Source organism: Bison bison, unplaced genomic scaffold (assembly GCF_000754665.1).
Source record: "Bison bison bison isolate TAMUID 2011002044 unplaced genomic scaffold, Bison_UMD1.0 scf7180017864345, whole genome shotgun sequence".
NCBI classification, from domain to species: Eukaryota; Metazoa; Chordata; class Mammalia; order Artiodactyla; family Bovidae; genus Bison; species Bison bison.
The window spans coordinates 4,534,995-4,545,626 of record NW_011494917.1 but is presented as its reverse complement, the minus strand read 5'-3'; positions in this window follow the sequence as shown (position 1 = coordinate 4,545,626).

The following is a 10,632-nucleotide window of genomic DNA, read 5'->3' as shown; positions in this document are numbered from 1 at the left end:
TGATCCCTGTCTCCTGTACAATGTCATGAACCTCCATTCATAGTTCATCAGGCACTCTATCAGATCTAGTCCCTTAAATCTATTTCTCACTTCCACTGTATAATCATAAGGGATTTGATTTAGGTCATACCTGAATGGTCTAGTGGTTTTTCCTACTTTCTTCAATTTAAGTCTGAATTTGGCAATAAGGAGTTCATGATCTGAGCCACAGTCAGTTCCTGGTCTTGTTTTTGCTGACTGTATAGAGCTTTTCCATCTTTGGCTGCCAAGAATATAATCAATCTGATTTCGGAGTTGACCATCTGGTGATGTCCATGTATAGAGTCTTCTCTTGTGTTGTTGAAAGAGAGTGTTTGCTATGACCAGTGCATTCTCTTGGCAAAACTCTATTAACATTTGCCCTGTTTTATTCTGTACTCCAAGGCCAAATTTGCCTGTTACTCCAGGTATTTCTTGACTTCCTACTTTTGCATTCCAGTCCCCTATAATGAAAAGGACATCTTTTTTGGGTGTTAATTCTAGAAGGTCTTGTAGGTCTTCATAGAACCCTTGAGGTTCTATGATGGTTGAGGGACTCTCAAGAGTCTTCTCCAACACCACAGTTCAAAAGCATCAATTCTTTGGCACTCAGCTTTCTTTATGGTCCAACTCTCACATCCATACATGGCTACTGAAAAAACCATAGCTTTGACTAGACAGACCTTTGTCAGCAAAGTAATGTCTCTGCTTTTCACATCATTTATACTCAATTGCTTTGTTTCATTGCCACAGAACAACAGAACACAGTTCCTTTCCTAAAAATATGCGGAGGAGGAAAAAATGTATTGAGTAATTACTATATTTAGCCACTTAAACAAATGCTCCTTTGTTAAAAAAAAAAAAAAAAAGACATTTACTGGGACCCATTACCACATTACCAAGTTACTCATAAGTCTCAACATAAAAGTCTGTGAAAAAAGATGATGTGGATTCACTGAGAGCGAAATGACCTGTGGGCTGATGGACAAAGACCACACCAGTTGGGCTTTATGAGCTGTCAGATGGGAAGTGACTGGCTTTTTATGACAATGACTTGGGGAGAGAGAACAAGCCCACAGGGAAATCTGTGTTTCAAACGGATTATGTGGTTTATGATTTCCATTTGGATTAGGGGGGGAAAAAATCAATGGACATAGGATAAATAGAAATGGCCCTTTTATCCCTCAAAGTACAATCTTTTTGATGCTTCCAGGAATTTTATTTTATTTATTTTTACTAAGTATAGTTGATTTACAATGCTGTGTTAGTTTTAGGTACACAGCAAAGTGATTCAGTTATATATAATATGTATCTATTCTTTTCAGATTATTTCCCTTTTTAGGTTATTATAAAACCCCCAAGTATAGTTTTATTCACGGAAAAGAATACATTAAAATGGACACCCCTTTTGTCCCTTTTCAACAGTATCAATGGTGACAAGGGAAAATGCGCATACAGGTGTGTGTGTGTGTGTGTGTGTGTCTACATGGCTAGTGAAATAAACAGCTAACAAAAGTTTGTTTTAAAAAGCTAGCATTTAGTAATTTCTTACACTGATCAGAAACGGTACCACACATATCTTAAAACATTATCTCATCTAATATTCATAAAGACCTATACAACAGGTATTTTATCCTCTTTTACAGATGGAGAAATTAAGTCATAATGAAATCATCAGCATTAAAAATCAACAACGTTTTGAGTGTTTACTATACAAGAGACTATACTAAATATTCATATATGTATTTTAATCTTCATAATCACTATTTGAATTAGATACTCTTCTCACTGAACATGCTTTATGAATAAGCAAATGGAAGCTTAGAGACCTTAATGTCAGGTCTAATGTCAAACATACATCATTTATACTATTATTTTTTTATCCAATTAATAATAGGAACTTTGTTATAAGATTCTTCCCACAAACTGAACTATTCCCAAGTGCAGTTATAAGATTTTTATCTTATAAAATCTCATAATTATATCTCACAACTATAAAGATTTTATCATCTTATTTGCACTTTATGTTCATAACTGCAATTCATTAAAAATTCAAAAGCTGAAGGCTGTCAATTCGACTTCACAGCTGCATCAAGTATAATTTAGTGTTGCTCAGTCGCTCAGTCATGTCTGACTCTGCGACCCCATGGACGTCAGCACGCCAGGCTTCCCTGTCCTTCACCATCTCCCGGAGTTTGCTCAGCCTCATGTCCATTGAGTTGATGATGTCGTATAGTGTAGTATATACTATTGATTGCTCTGCGTCCTTGATTAAAAAAAAAAAAAAAATTAGTCCCCTTTAGTCCTTGGCCTATCTCTGTGAAATACATTCCAAAACCAATAGACAAATTTGGGCAAGTTACTTTTCCATTGATGATCATCAGTGAATGGCTGGGATAAGGAGGATCCCCATATCCTCAAACTGGCATCTCAGTCTCTTAAAGGTGTCCATTTTTCTGTAGTTTCCACAATAATGTGATGTACACTAGTGTTTGGGACACGGAGAAGCTCAGATTCTAGGAGTTAAGGAAAGTCTGACTGCACAGGAAGCCTTTGGGGGTTGAATCTTATGGAGTCTCAGTGCAACTCTGGAGCATCAAAGAGGTCTGATCATCCCATGAATAGTTAGCTTCCCCGCTCCAGACCTTGTGCTAAGATCCGGATGTCTAATGCTATGTGCTAAATGGTTTTAGTATTAGGTCTGTTTTGCAAATAAGGGAAGTAAGGCTCAGAGAGAAGTATTTTGCTCAAGGCACATAGCTCATAAGTGACAAAGAGGATGGGAACCTACAGATGTTTGCCTCTGAGCCCCAGCACTAAACACCCCGCTCAGCATTTCCCCAAACAAACGGGAAGACTGCTGGCGGAGGAAGAGAGACTGGGCTTAGATACCAACCCTGTTTTAGCTTGTTCTTATTGTTAACTTTGAAAGAATTTAAGGAGGGAACCAAAAACCATAAGGGGAAGACGAGGATTTACGGAAGAAACTAAAATGAATAAGGGGGTGTATGAAGTCAGTGAATCAAATGTGTGATGTAAATTTTAGCTTGGAAAAAAGCAGTTAAAGCGATAAAGGATCAGACTTTCCTGATTAAGACTCTGTGCTTCCACTACAAAGGGGACTGGTTCAATCCCTGGTGGGGGAGGTTCTGCATGTTACACGGTGCAGCCAAAAAAAAAAAAAAAAGGTAATAAAGAATCATGATGTTACAGGGCTTCCAGAAATTATCTACTTTATTGTCCTATTTTTCCGACAGAGAAATCCAATGTACCATTCATTGCACAAATCATGGTCTTGCATTTTATTTAAAGACTTCCCCAGAACTACCCACCTTTTAATATTAGTAAGTTCATCCTTAGGTCTGATGGTGAATCACCTGCTGAAAAAAGTTTGAACAAAGCAAGATCATCACTCCAGCAGCTGGGAGGGTCCCGTGACTCAAGTCCTGCTGACACCCCATCAGCAGCTCTGTGCACTGAGAGGTGGTTTTCTTTCCATCCTATGGCCTTTTTAGGGGGATTCTAAGAGCGCAACTGATTCCTCTTTTTTGTTCTTTCTCTCGTAAATCATGAGTTGGGAAAGGTCTGGTATTTTGCAATTGTCATGCAGCCATGAAATCAATGTGAAATGTAAGGCTCTGTGTGTGTGTGTGTGTGTGAGAGAGAGAGAGAGAGAGAGAGAGCATCTGGATCCATCTGAGTAGTCATTCACAATACCTTGTGAATCTCTAACAAATGAAAACCACAGCTGATACAAAAGACAGCTAAATTGTAGGTATTATTAAATGTATTATTTCAAATACCATCATATCTTTTATGATTAGTGCTTCTTATGTCCTGATTAGGTAAATCTTTGTTCACTTTCAAATCATAAAGGTATTTATTCTTCCATGTGAGAGGGCTTTCCATGTGGCTTAGTGGTAAAGAGTCCACCTACCAATGCAGCAGACACCAGAGAGGCAGATTTGATGCCTGGGTTGGGAAGATCCCAGGGAGTAGGACATGGCAACCCACTCCAGTATTCTTGCCTGGATAATCCCATGGACACAGGAAGCCTGGTGGGCTACTGTCCATGGGGTCACAAGAGTTGGACACAACTGAGCAACTGAGCACACAGGAATGCAAATAGGATTGAGCTGTTACCAAATCATATTCGAGCCCATCAATGACTACTTTAGATAGGAAATAGAAAAGAGAAGAAGGCTTAATGTGTGTTAAAGTAAATCTGTAGCCATTTAAATTTGAGAAGAAAGAAAAAACAGAATCCCAAGCATACAAGCTGATGTGGAGAATTTGAGCTGCTTTTAGAATTAGGCCCATTAGCACTTGAACCAAACCCATATGGGCAAGGTAGCCTTCTTTCATGGATTTTCCAGGTAAGTGTGATCAACTTCCATTGTTCTCTTTCCAACAAAAGCAAATTAGTAAATGTTTAAGTAAGTTTAGTGTAATTTTTTATAACTTTATAAATTCTATGATTACAAATCAGAAAAAGTCATTTATCAGACAGTCTCTTAATACCATATTTAAAGGTATTGCAAACCTCTCTTGAACTCCCGACTATGCTTTTTTCCTTCCTTTTTCCCCAGAAGTGTTATCTAATAGCCTATTATAATTGCATTAGGGTCAGCTGCCTCTGAGGGCTCTGCTGCTGTGATGTGATCCAAGGGATCCAAGACAGGCGCCTTCACTCATCAGAATAGTGAGAGCGGATACACATGTGTATCTGGGTTGATAGAGGTGATGAGGAGAGATTAATTTGCAGAACAGGATTCAATTCCCCTTGGTAGTGAGTTAAAAAATAATTGTGGTTACCTGGATACCCCTGAAAAAGTAGGCTGTGAACTTTTGGAGAGCATCTCCTTACATCCTAAGGAGTTAAGAGCATTCTAGAGCTGGAGAGAAGCACCCAGCACCCTGACTTTGAACTTAGGTCACTCCCTGGTCACCATCCTATTGAATTAACCTAATAGGCTGGGGAAGGGCTGATGTGTCATTATGTCAAGGAGATGCCCACAACCTGTTCCTAGGGCTCATTTCTGTCTTGTATGCTTGAGAAGTGACTGAGGTTGAAAGTTTTACTTTTATTTTTTGATAAGAATTAGCCATTTAGAGACTTGCCTGGTGGTCCAGTGGCTAAGACTCTGAGCTCCCAATGCAGGGGGCCCAGGTTTGATCCCTGGCTAGAGAACTAGATCCCACATGCCTCAACTAAGACACAGCACAGCCAAATAAATAATTATTTGAAAGACTTATGACTCAGCTGGTAAAGAATATGCCTGCAATGCAGGAGACCTGGGTTCAATCCCTGGGTTGGGAAGATCCCCTGGAGAAGGGAAAGGCTACCCACTCCAGTATTTTGGCCTGGAGAATTTCATGGACCGTATAGTTCATGGGGTCACAAAGAGTGGGACACGACTGAGCGACTTTCACTCACTTCATTTTAAAGATATAGCCATTTACTCTAGTACTCTTAGAGTAAGAATGCTGTATTCTGATAAAACTACATTCAGTTCCACAAATGTTAGCTAAGCCCTCACAGTCTGGTGGGCTCTGTGCCAAATACTGTGGAAGCCACGGTCAGTTGAGTAACTTGAAGTGGTGGTAAAAAGTGGTATTTGGAGAAGGGGGATGCTTGGGTGTAGATTCTGGGTATAATGAGTTAGAGGGGAGGGGGAAAGGAATTCAATGAAGTGGGGGTGGGGTAGAGAGTTATGAGAGGGATCACCTTTGACCACACTCAAGAAATGCCAAGAAAGGGTTTGACTTATGTTGTAATTGTTGGTTGTCAAAATGAGCTTAAGCATGTTACCTGACCTCCTTCAGTGCAAGCATTGTTGCTCAGTGATGTCCGACTCTTTGCGAACCCATGGGCTGTACCCTGGCCAGGCTCCTCTGTCCATGGAGTTCTCCAGGCAAGAACACTAGAGTGGGTAGTCATTCCCTTCTCCAGGGAATCTTCCCAACCCATGGATGGAACCCAGGTGTCCTGCATTGCAGCAGATTACCTCCTTAATCCTCCTGAAGTCTCATCATAGGAAGACAATTCTGTTGAGAGAAAAGGGAATGGAAGCTCATCATCGTTATACCCTCTTCCTCATTATCATCATCACATGATTATAACCAAGCAGGACCCTATGGTTGGATGGCATCACCGACTCAGTGAACGTGAATCTGAACAAAAACTCCGGTAGGAAGTGAAGGACAGGGAAGCATGGCGTGCTGCAGTTCATGGGGTTGCAAAAAGTTGGACAGAGCTTAGAGACTGAACAACAAGAACCCTATGGGGCCTTCCCAGGACAGACCATCACGGCCCCCGCCACCATACCCTCTGCTTTAGCCCCTCTCTGGAGTACCTAGATAATAGTATCTGATGGACATTTCCTGAGCTGTTTTGCAGATGGGAACCACCTGCCCCCTCAGATGGAGGAAGTACTTGCTGACCATGAGCACACAGCCTCAGGCCTCCTGGAGCCCAAGGACTGATAACCTCTGTGATACCACCTGACTGTCTCAACATCAGCCAATCAGAGAATTGGCCGTGCACAAGCTGATCACTACCTTTCGACCTCCTCTTCACCTGCCCTTTAAAAATGCTCTGCCAAAACCTTTCAGGGAGCTCAGGGCTTTTCAGGGCATGAGCCACCTCGTCTCCTTGTGTGACCTTGCAATAAACCTTTCTCTGCCCCAGACTCTGACATTTCAGTTTATCTGCTCTCACTGCGCACAGGGGCACACGAACTTGCATATACATGATTGCTGTAGTGTGATTGGCATCTGCCGTGTGCGATTCTAAGTGCTTTTCACATGTTACTTCACTCTCACAGCTTGACAAGTACATATTTTGATAATAATAGCTGCTGTATATCGGATGCTTCCTGTGTGCTAGATAGACACTGTGCTAAATACATTTACCATTTCATTTATACTATACAACGGTGTATACATGTCCTATGTTGACAAAACGAAGGCTAGAAGAGTCCTGTGTTTGTCTCTGCACTATCAATTTAAATGAACCTGTTTGTTTATTTGCAGCCTTCCTTCACATCCCTAAATTAACCAAACCACAACACGGTGATCATTTTTGAAGAATGTGAAGTTGTTGGTTTGGTGTCACCCTCAAGAGTTCTGGAGAAATCTATCCTGCTCAAGACAGCAGGAAAAAAGAATTTCAACGCCTATTTGGTTACTAAGTACACAGAGAGCAAGACGAGACAGAGCTCAAAGTGCAGAGAGTCCGAGTAATTGTCCAGAACAAATGAAGCGCTCAGAATGAATGACTAAGGACATTGCCACAATGTTCTCTGCTCAGGCTATTAGATCACCCCAGGAAAACACACAGCTATTTTTGAGGATGGAAAGGAGCTTTGTGTGTGTGCTCCAGCTGCTCCCTTGCCTTCTGGTAGGCTCTGAAAAAAATCCATGATGCATGCAGACAAGCGATTCTGTTCCAGCCTTTGCTACTGAAAGCATAGTCTAAGGCTCAGCAGCCCTGGCTTCACCCAGGAACTTGTTGCAGCCTGTGGGGCCCCACCTGAGAACTACTGGATTGGAATTTGCATTTTATGTAGAGTCAAGGTAATTCCTACACACCTGGAAGTTGTTGTTCTGTCACTCAGTCATGTCCGACTCTTTGCAACCCCATGAACTGCAGCACTCCAGGCTTCCCTATCCTTCGCTATCTCCCTATCCTTCGCTATCTCCCAGAGTTTGCTCAAACTCATGTCCATTGAGTTGATGATGACACCAGCCGTCTCTTCCTCTGTCGCCCCCTTTTCCTCCTGCCTTCAATCTTCTCCAGCAGCAGGGTCTTTTCCAATGACTCAGCTCTTCGCATCAGGTGGCCAAAGAATGGGAGCTTCAGCTTCAGCATCAGTCCTTCCCATGAATATTCAGGACTGGTTTCCTTTAGGTTTGATCTTCTTGCTGCCCAAGAGACTCTCAAGAGTCTTCTCCAACACTGCAGTTCAAAAATGTCAATTCTTCAGTGCTCAGACTTCTTTATGGTCCCACTCTCACATCTGTACATGACTACTAGAAAAACCATAGCTTTGACTATATGGACTTTTGTCAGCAAAGTACCAGTTAGGAATGATGAATATACAAAAGAGGTTTCCTAGCTCATAGAAGCCTGGTAAGTGTGGATGTGGTCAGGTTCAGGGCATTAGCTCTGCACACAACTCAGTTTGAGAAGCACATCTCTTCCCAGGAGGGCTCTTGAGTCAGCAACTTGCAACTGATGACATTTTCCAAGGGACCTTTTTATTTACGGACTTCCCTTGTGATTTGGGTGGTAAAGAATCTGCCTGCAATGTGGGAGACCTGGGTTCGATCCCTGGACTGGGAAGATCCCCTGGACTCCAGAATTCTGGCCTGGAGAATTCCATGGACTGTTTAGTCCAGGGGGTTACAAAGAGTAACACGACTGAGTGACTTTCACTTTTTTATTGACACTTGGTTTGACTCTCTGACAGCAGCTTCAGCTCCAGAGAATGACTACAGGACTCTTGCGAGCCCTTCTTAGCTGACCAAGTGTTGTGATGATTCACTGATACGCTCTACTTGCCTTTCCTCCTTAAAAAAGGCCTAGCGTTTAGTGTTGGAGGTGATATGGGTGTCAGCTGTGTTGACAAGAATGTCACAAGCTCTTCCACCAGCCTGAAGAGCTTCCACATGCCTCAGAATAGAAATGAAGCTTCCTCTTGCAGTGGCGAAATTACTACTGGAGACGAAGACTAGGCGTTGATTTTTTTTTAAATTTTATTTTATTTTTAAACTTTACATAATTGTATTAGTTTTGCCAAATATCAAAATGAATCCGCCACAGGTATACATGATTTTTTAAACTGAATCCACATTTTCCCTGTAACTGGAAAAGATAGCCAGTCATTCTCTGTGTTACTTCAATTCCATATAATTTAACTATACATTTTTTGATAGAGGAGGCATTCATACATAACTGGAGAGAAAGAGGGTTAAGCCTTAAATTTTTTAGGTTCAAAAACACACCAGTTATGGCTCACAGTCTCTATATTTTGCCAAAAACTCATTGATTCACCACATATTTTTAACAGCCTGTATTATGTTTAGAGGAATTTGATGATCAGAGAAGGGGGAAAAACATTGAGCTATCTTTAGGGGAGTCCAGGAACCAATTTGGCAGGGATACCATACTGTAACTCCAAGAATAGTATTCATCAGTGTGAGCAAAATCACTCAGTCCCTTGGGGTCTGTACTAGTTTCCGCCTGCTCGATGTGATAGTAATAGTTCCCTATCATAGAGCTGTAGCAGTCTCCTATTGTCGATTCACACCATTAAGAATTTAGTGTCTTAAGGGACTTCCCTGGTGGTCCACTGGGGGAGATTCAGCACTCCCAGTGCAGGGGGCCCAAGTCGCATCCCTGCTTGGGTATATGATACTGCACACTGCAACAAACACTGAAGATCCCACATGCCACCACTAGGACGTGCTGCGGCCAAAACAAACAAGTAAATACATAAACATTAGGGGGGAAAAAGAATTTAAAAGGATACAAATTTGCTGTTGGACAGTTCTGGAAGTCAGAAGTCTAAAATGAATCTCATGGAGCCAAAATCAAGATGACAGCTCGGCGACGCTGCAGCACTCAGGCTCAGTAGCTGTGGTGCACGGGCTTAGTTGCTCCAAGGCATGTGGGATCTTCCCGGACCAGGGATTGAACTCGTGCTGCCTGTATTGGCAGGTGGATTCTTCACCACTAGACCACTAGGGAAGTCCTCTCACTGGATGAGTCCAACCCATTCTATCTGCAACCTAAACTCCCCCTTGCTGTGCAACATAACTACATCCTAATCCCTAACCTGGGGACTGGGATGTGGACATTTTTGGGGGACCATCATTCTTCTGGGGCTTCCCTGATAGTTCAGTTGGTAAAGAATCCATCTGCAATGTGGGAGACCTGGGTTTGATCATCTGGATTGGGAGATCCCCTGGAGAAGAGAAAAGCTACCCACTCCAATATTCTGGCCTGGAGAATTCTATGGACTGAGTTGGACACAACTGAGAGACTTCATTTCATTCTCCCTATCAGAGGATGTGATTTAATCTGAAGAAATTCCCTGGAGATTCATGTGTAAGCAAGAATGATAATTTATTACTGTTTACTGTGACACATAACACCCAAAAAAGATGTCCTCTTCATTACAGGGGACTGGAATGCAAAAGTAGGAAGTCAAGAAACACCTGGAGTAACAGGCAAATTTGACCTTGGAATACGGAATGAAGCAGGGCAAAGACTAATAGAGTTTTGCCAAGAAAATGTACTGGTCATAGCAAACACCCTCTTCCAACAACACAAGAGAAGACTCTATACATGGACATCACCAGATGGTCAACACCAAAATCAAACTGATTATATTCTTTGCAGCCAAAGATGGAGAAGCTCTATACAGTCAACAAAAACAAGACCAGGAGCTGACTGTGGCTCAGATTATGAACTCCTTATTGCCAAATTCAGACTTAAATTGAAGAAAGTAGGAAAAACCACTAGACCTTTCAGGTATGACCTAAATCAAATCCCTTATGATTATACAGTGGGAGTGAGAAATAGATTTAAGGGACTAGATCTGATAG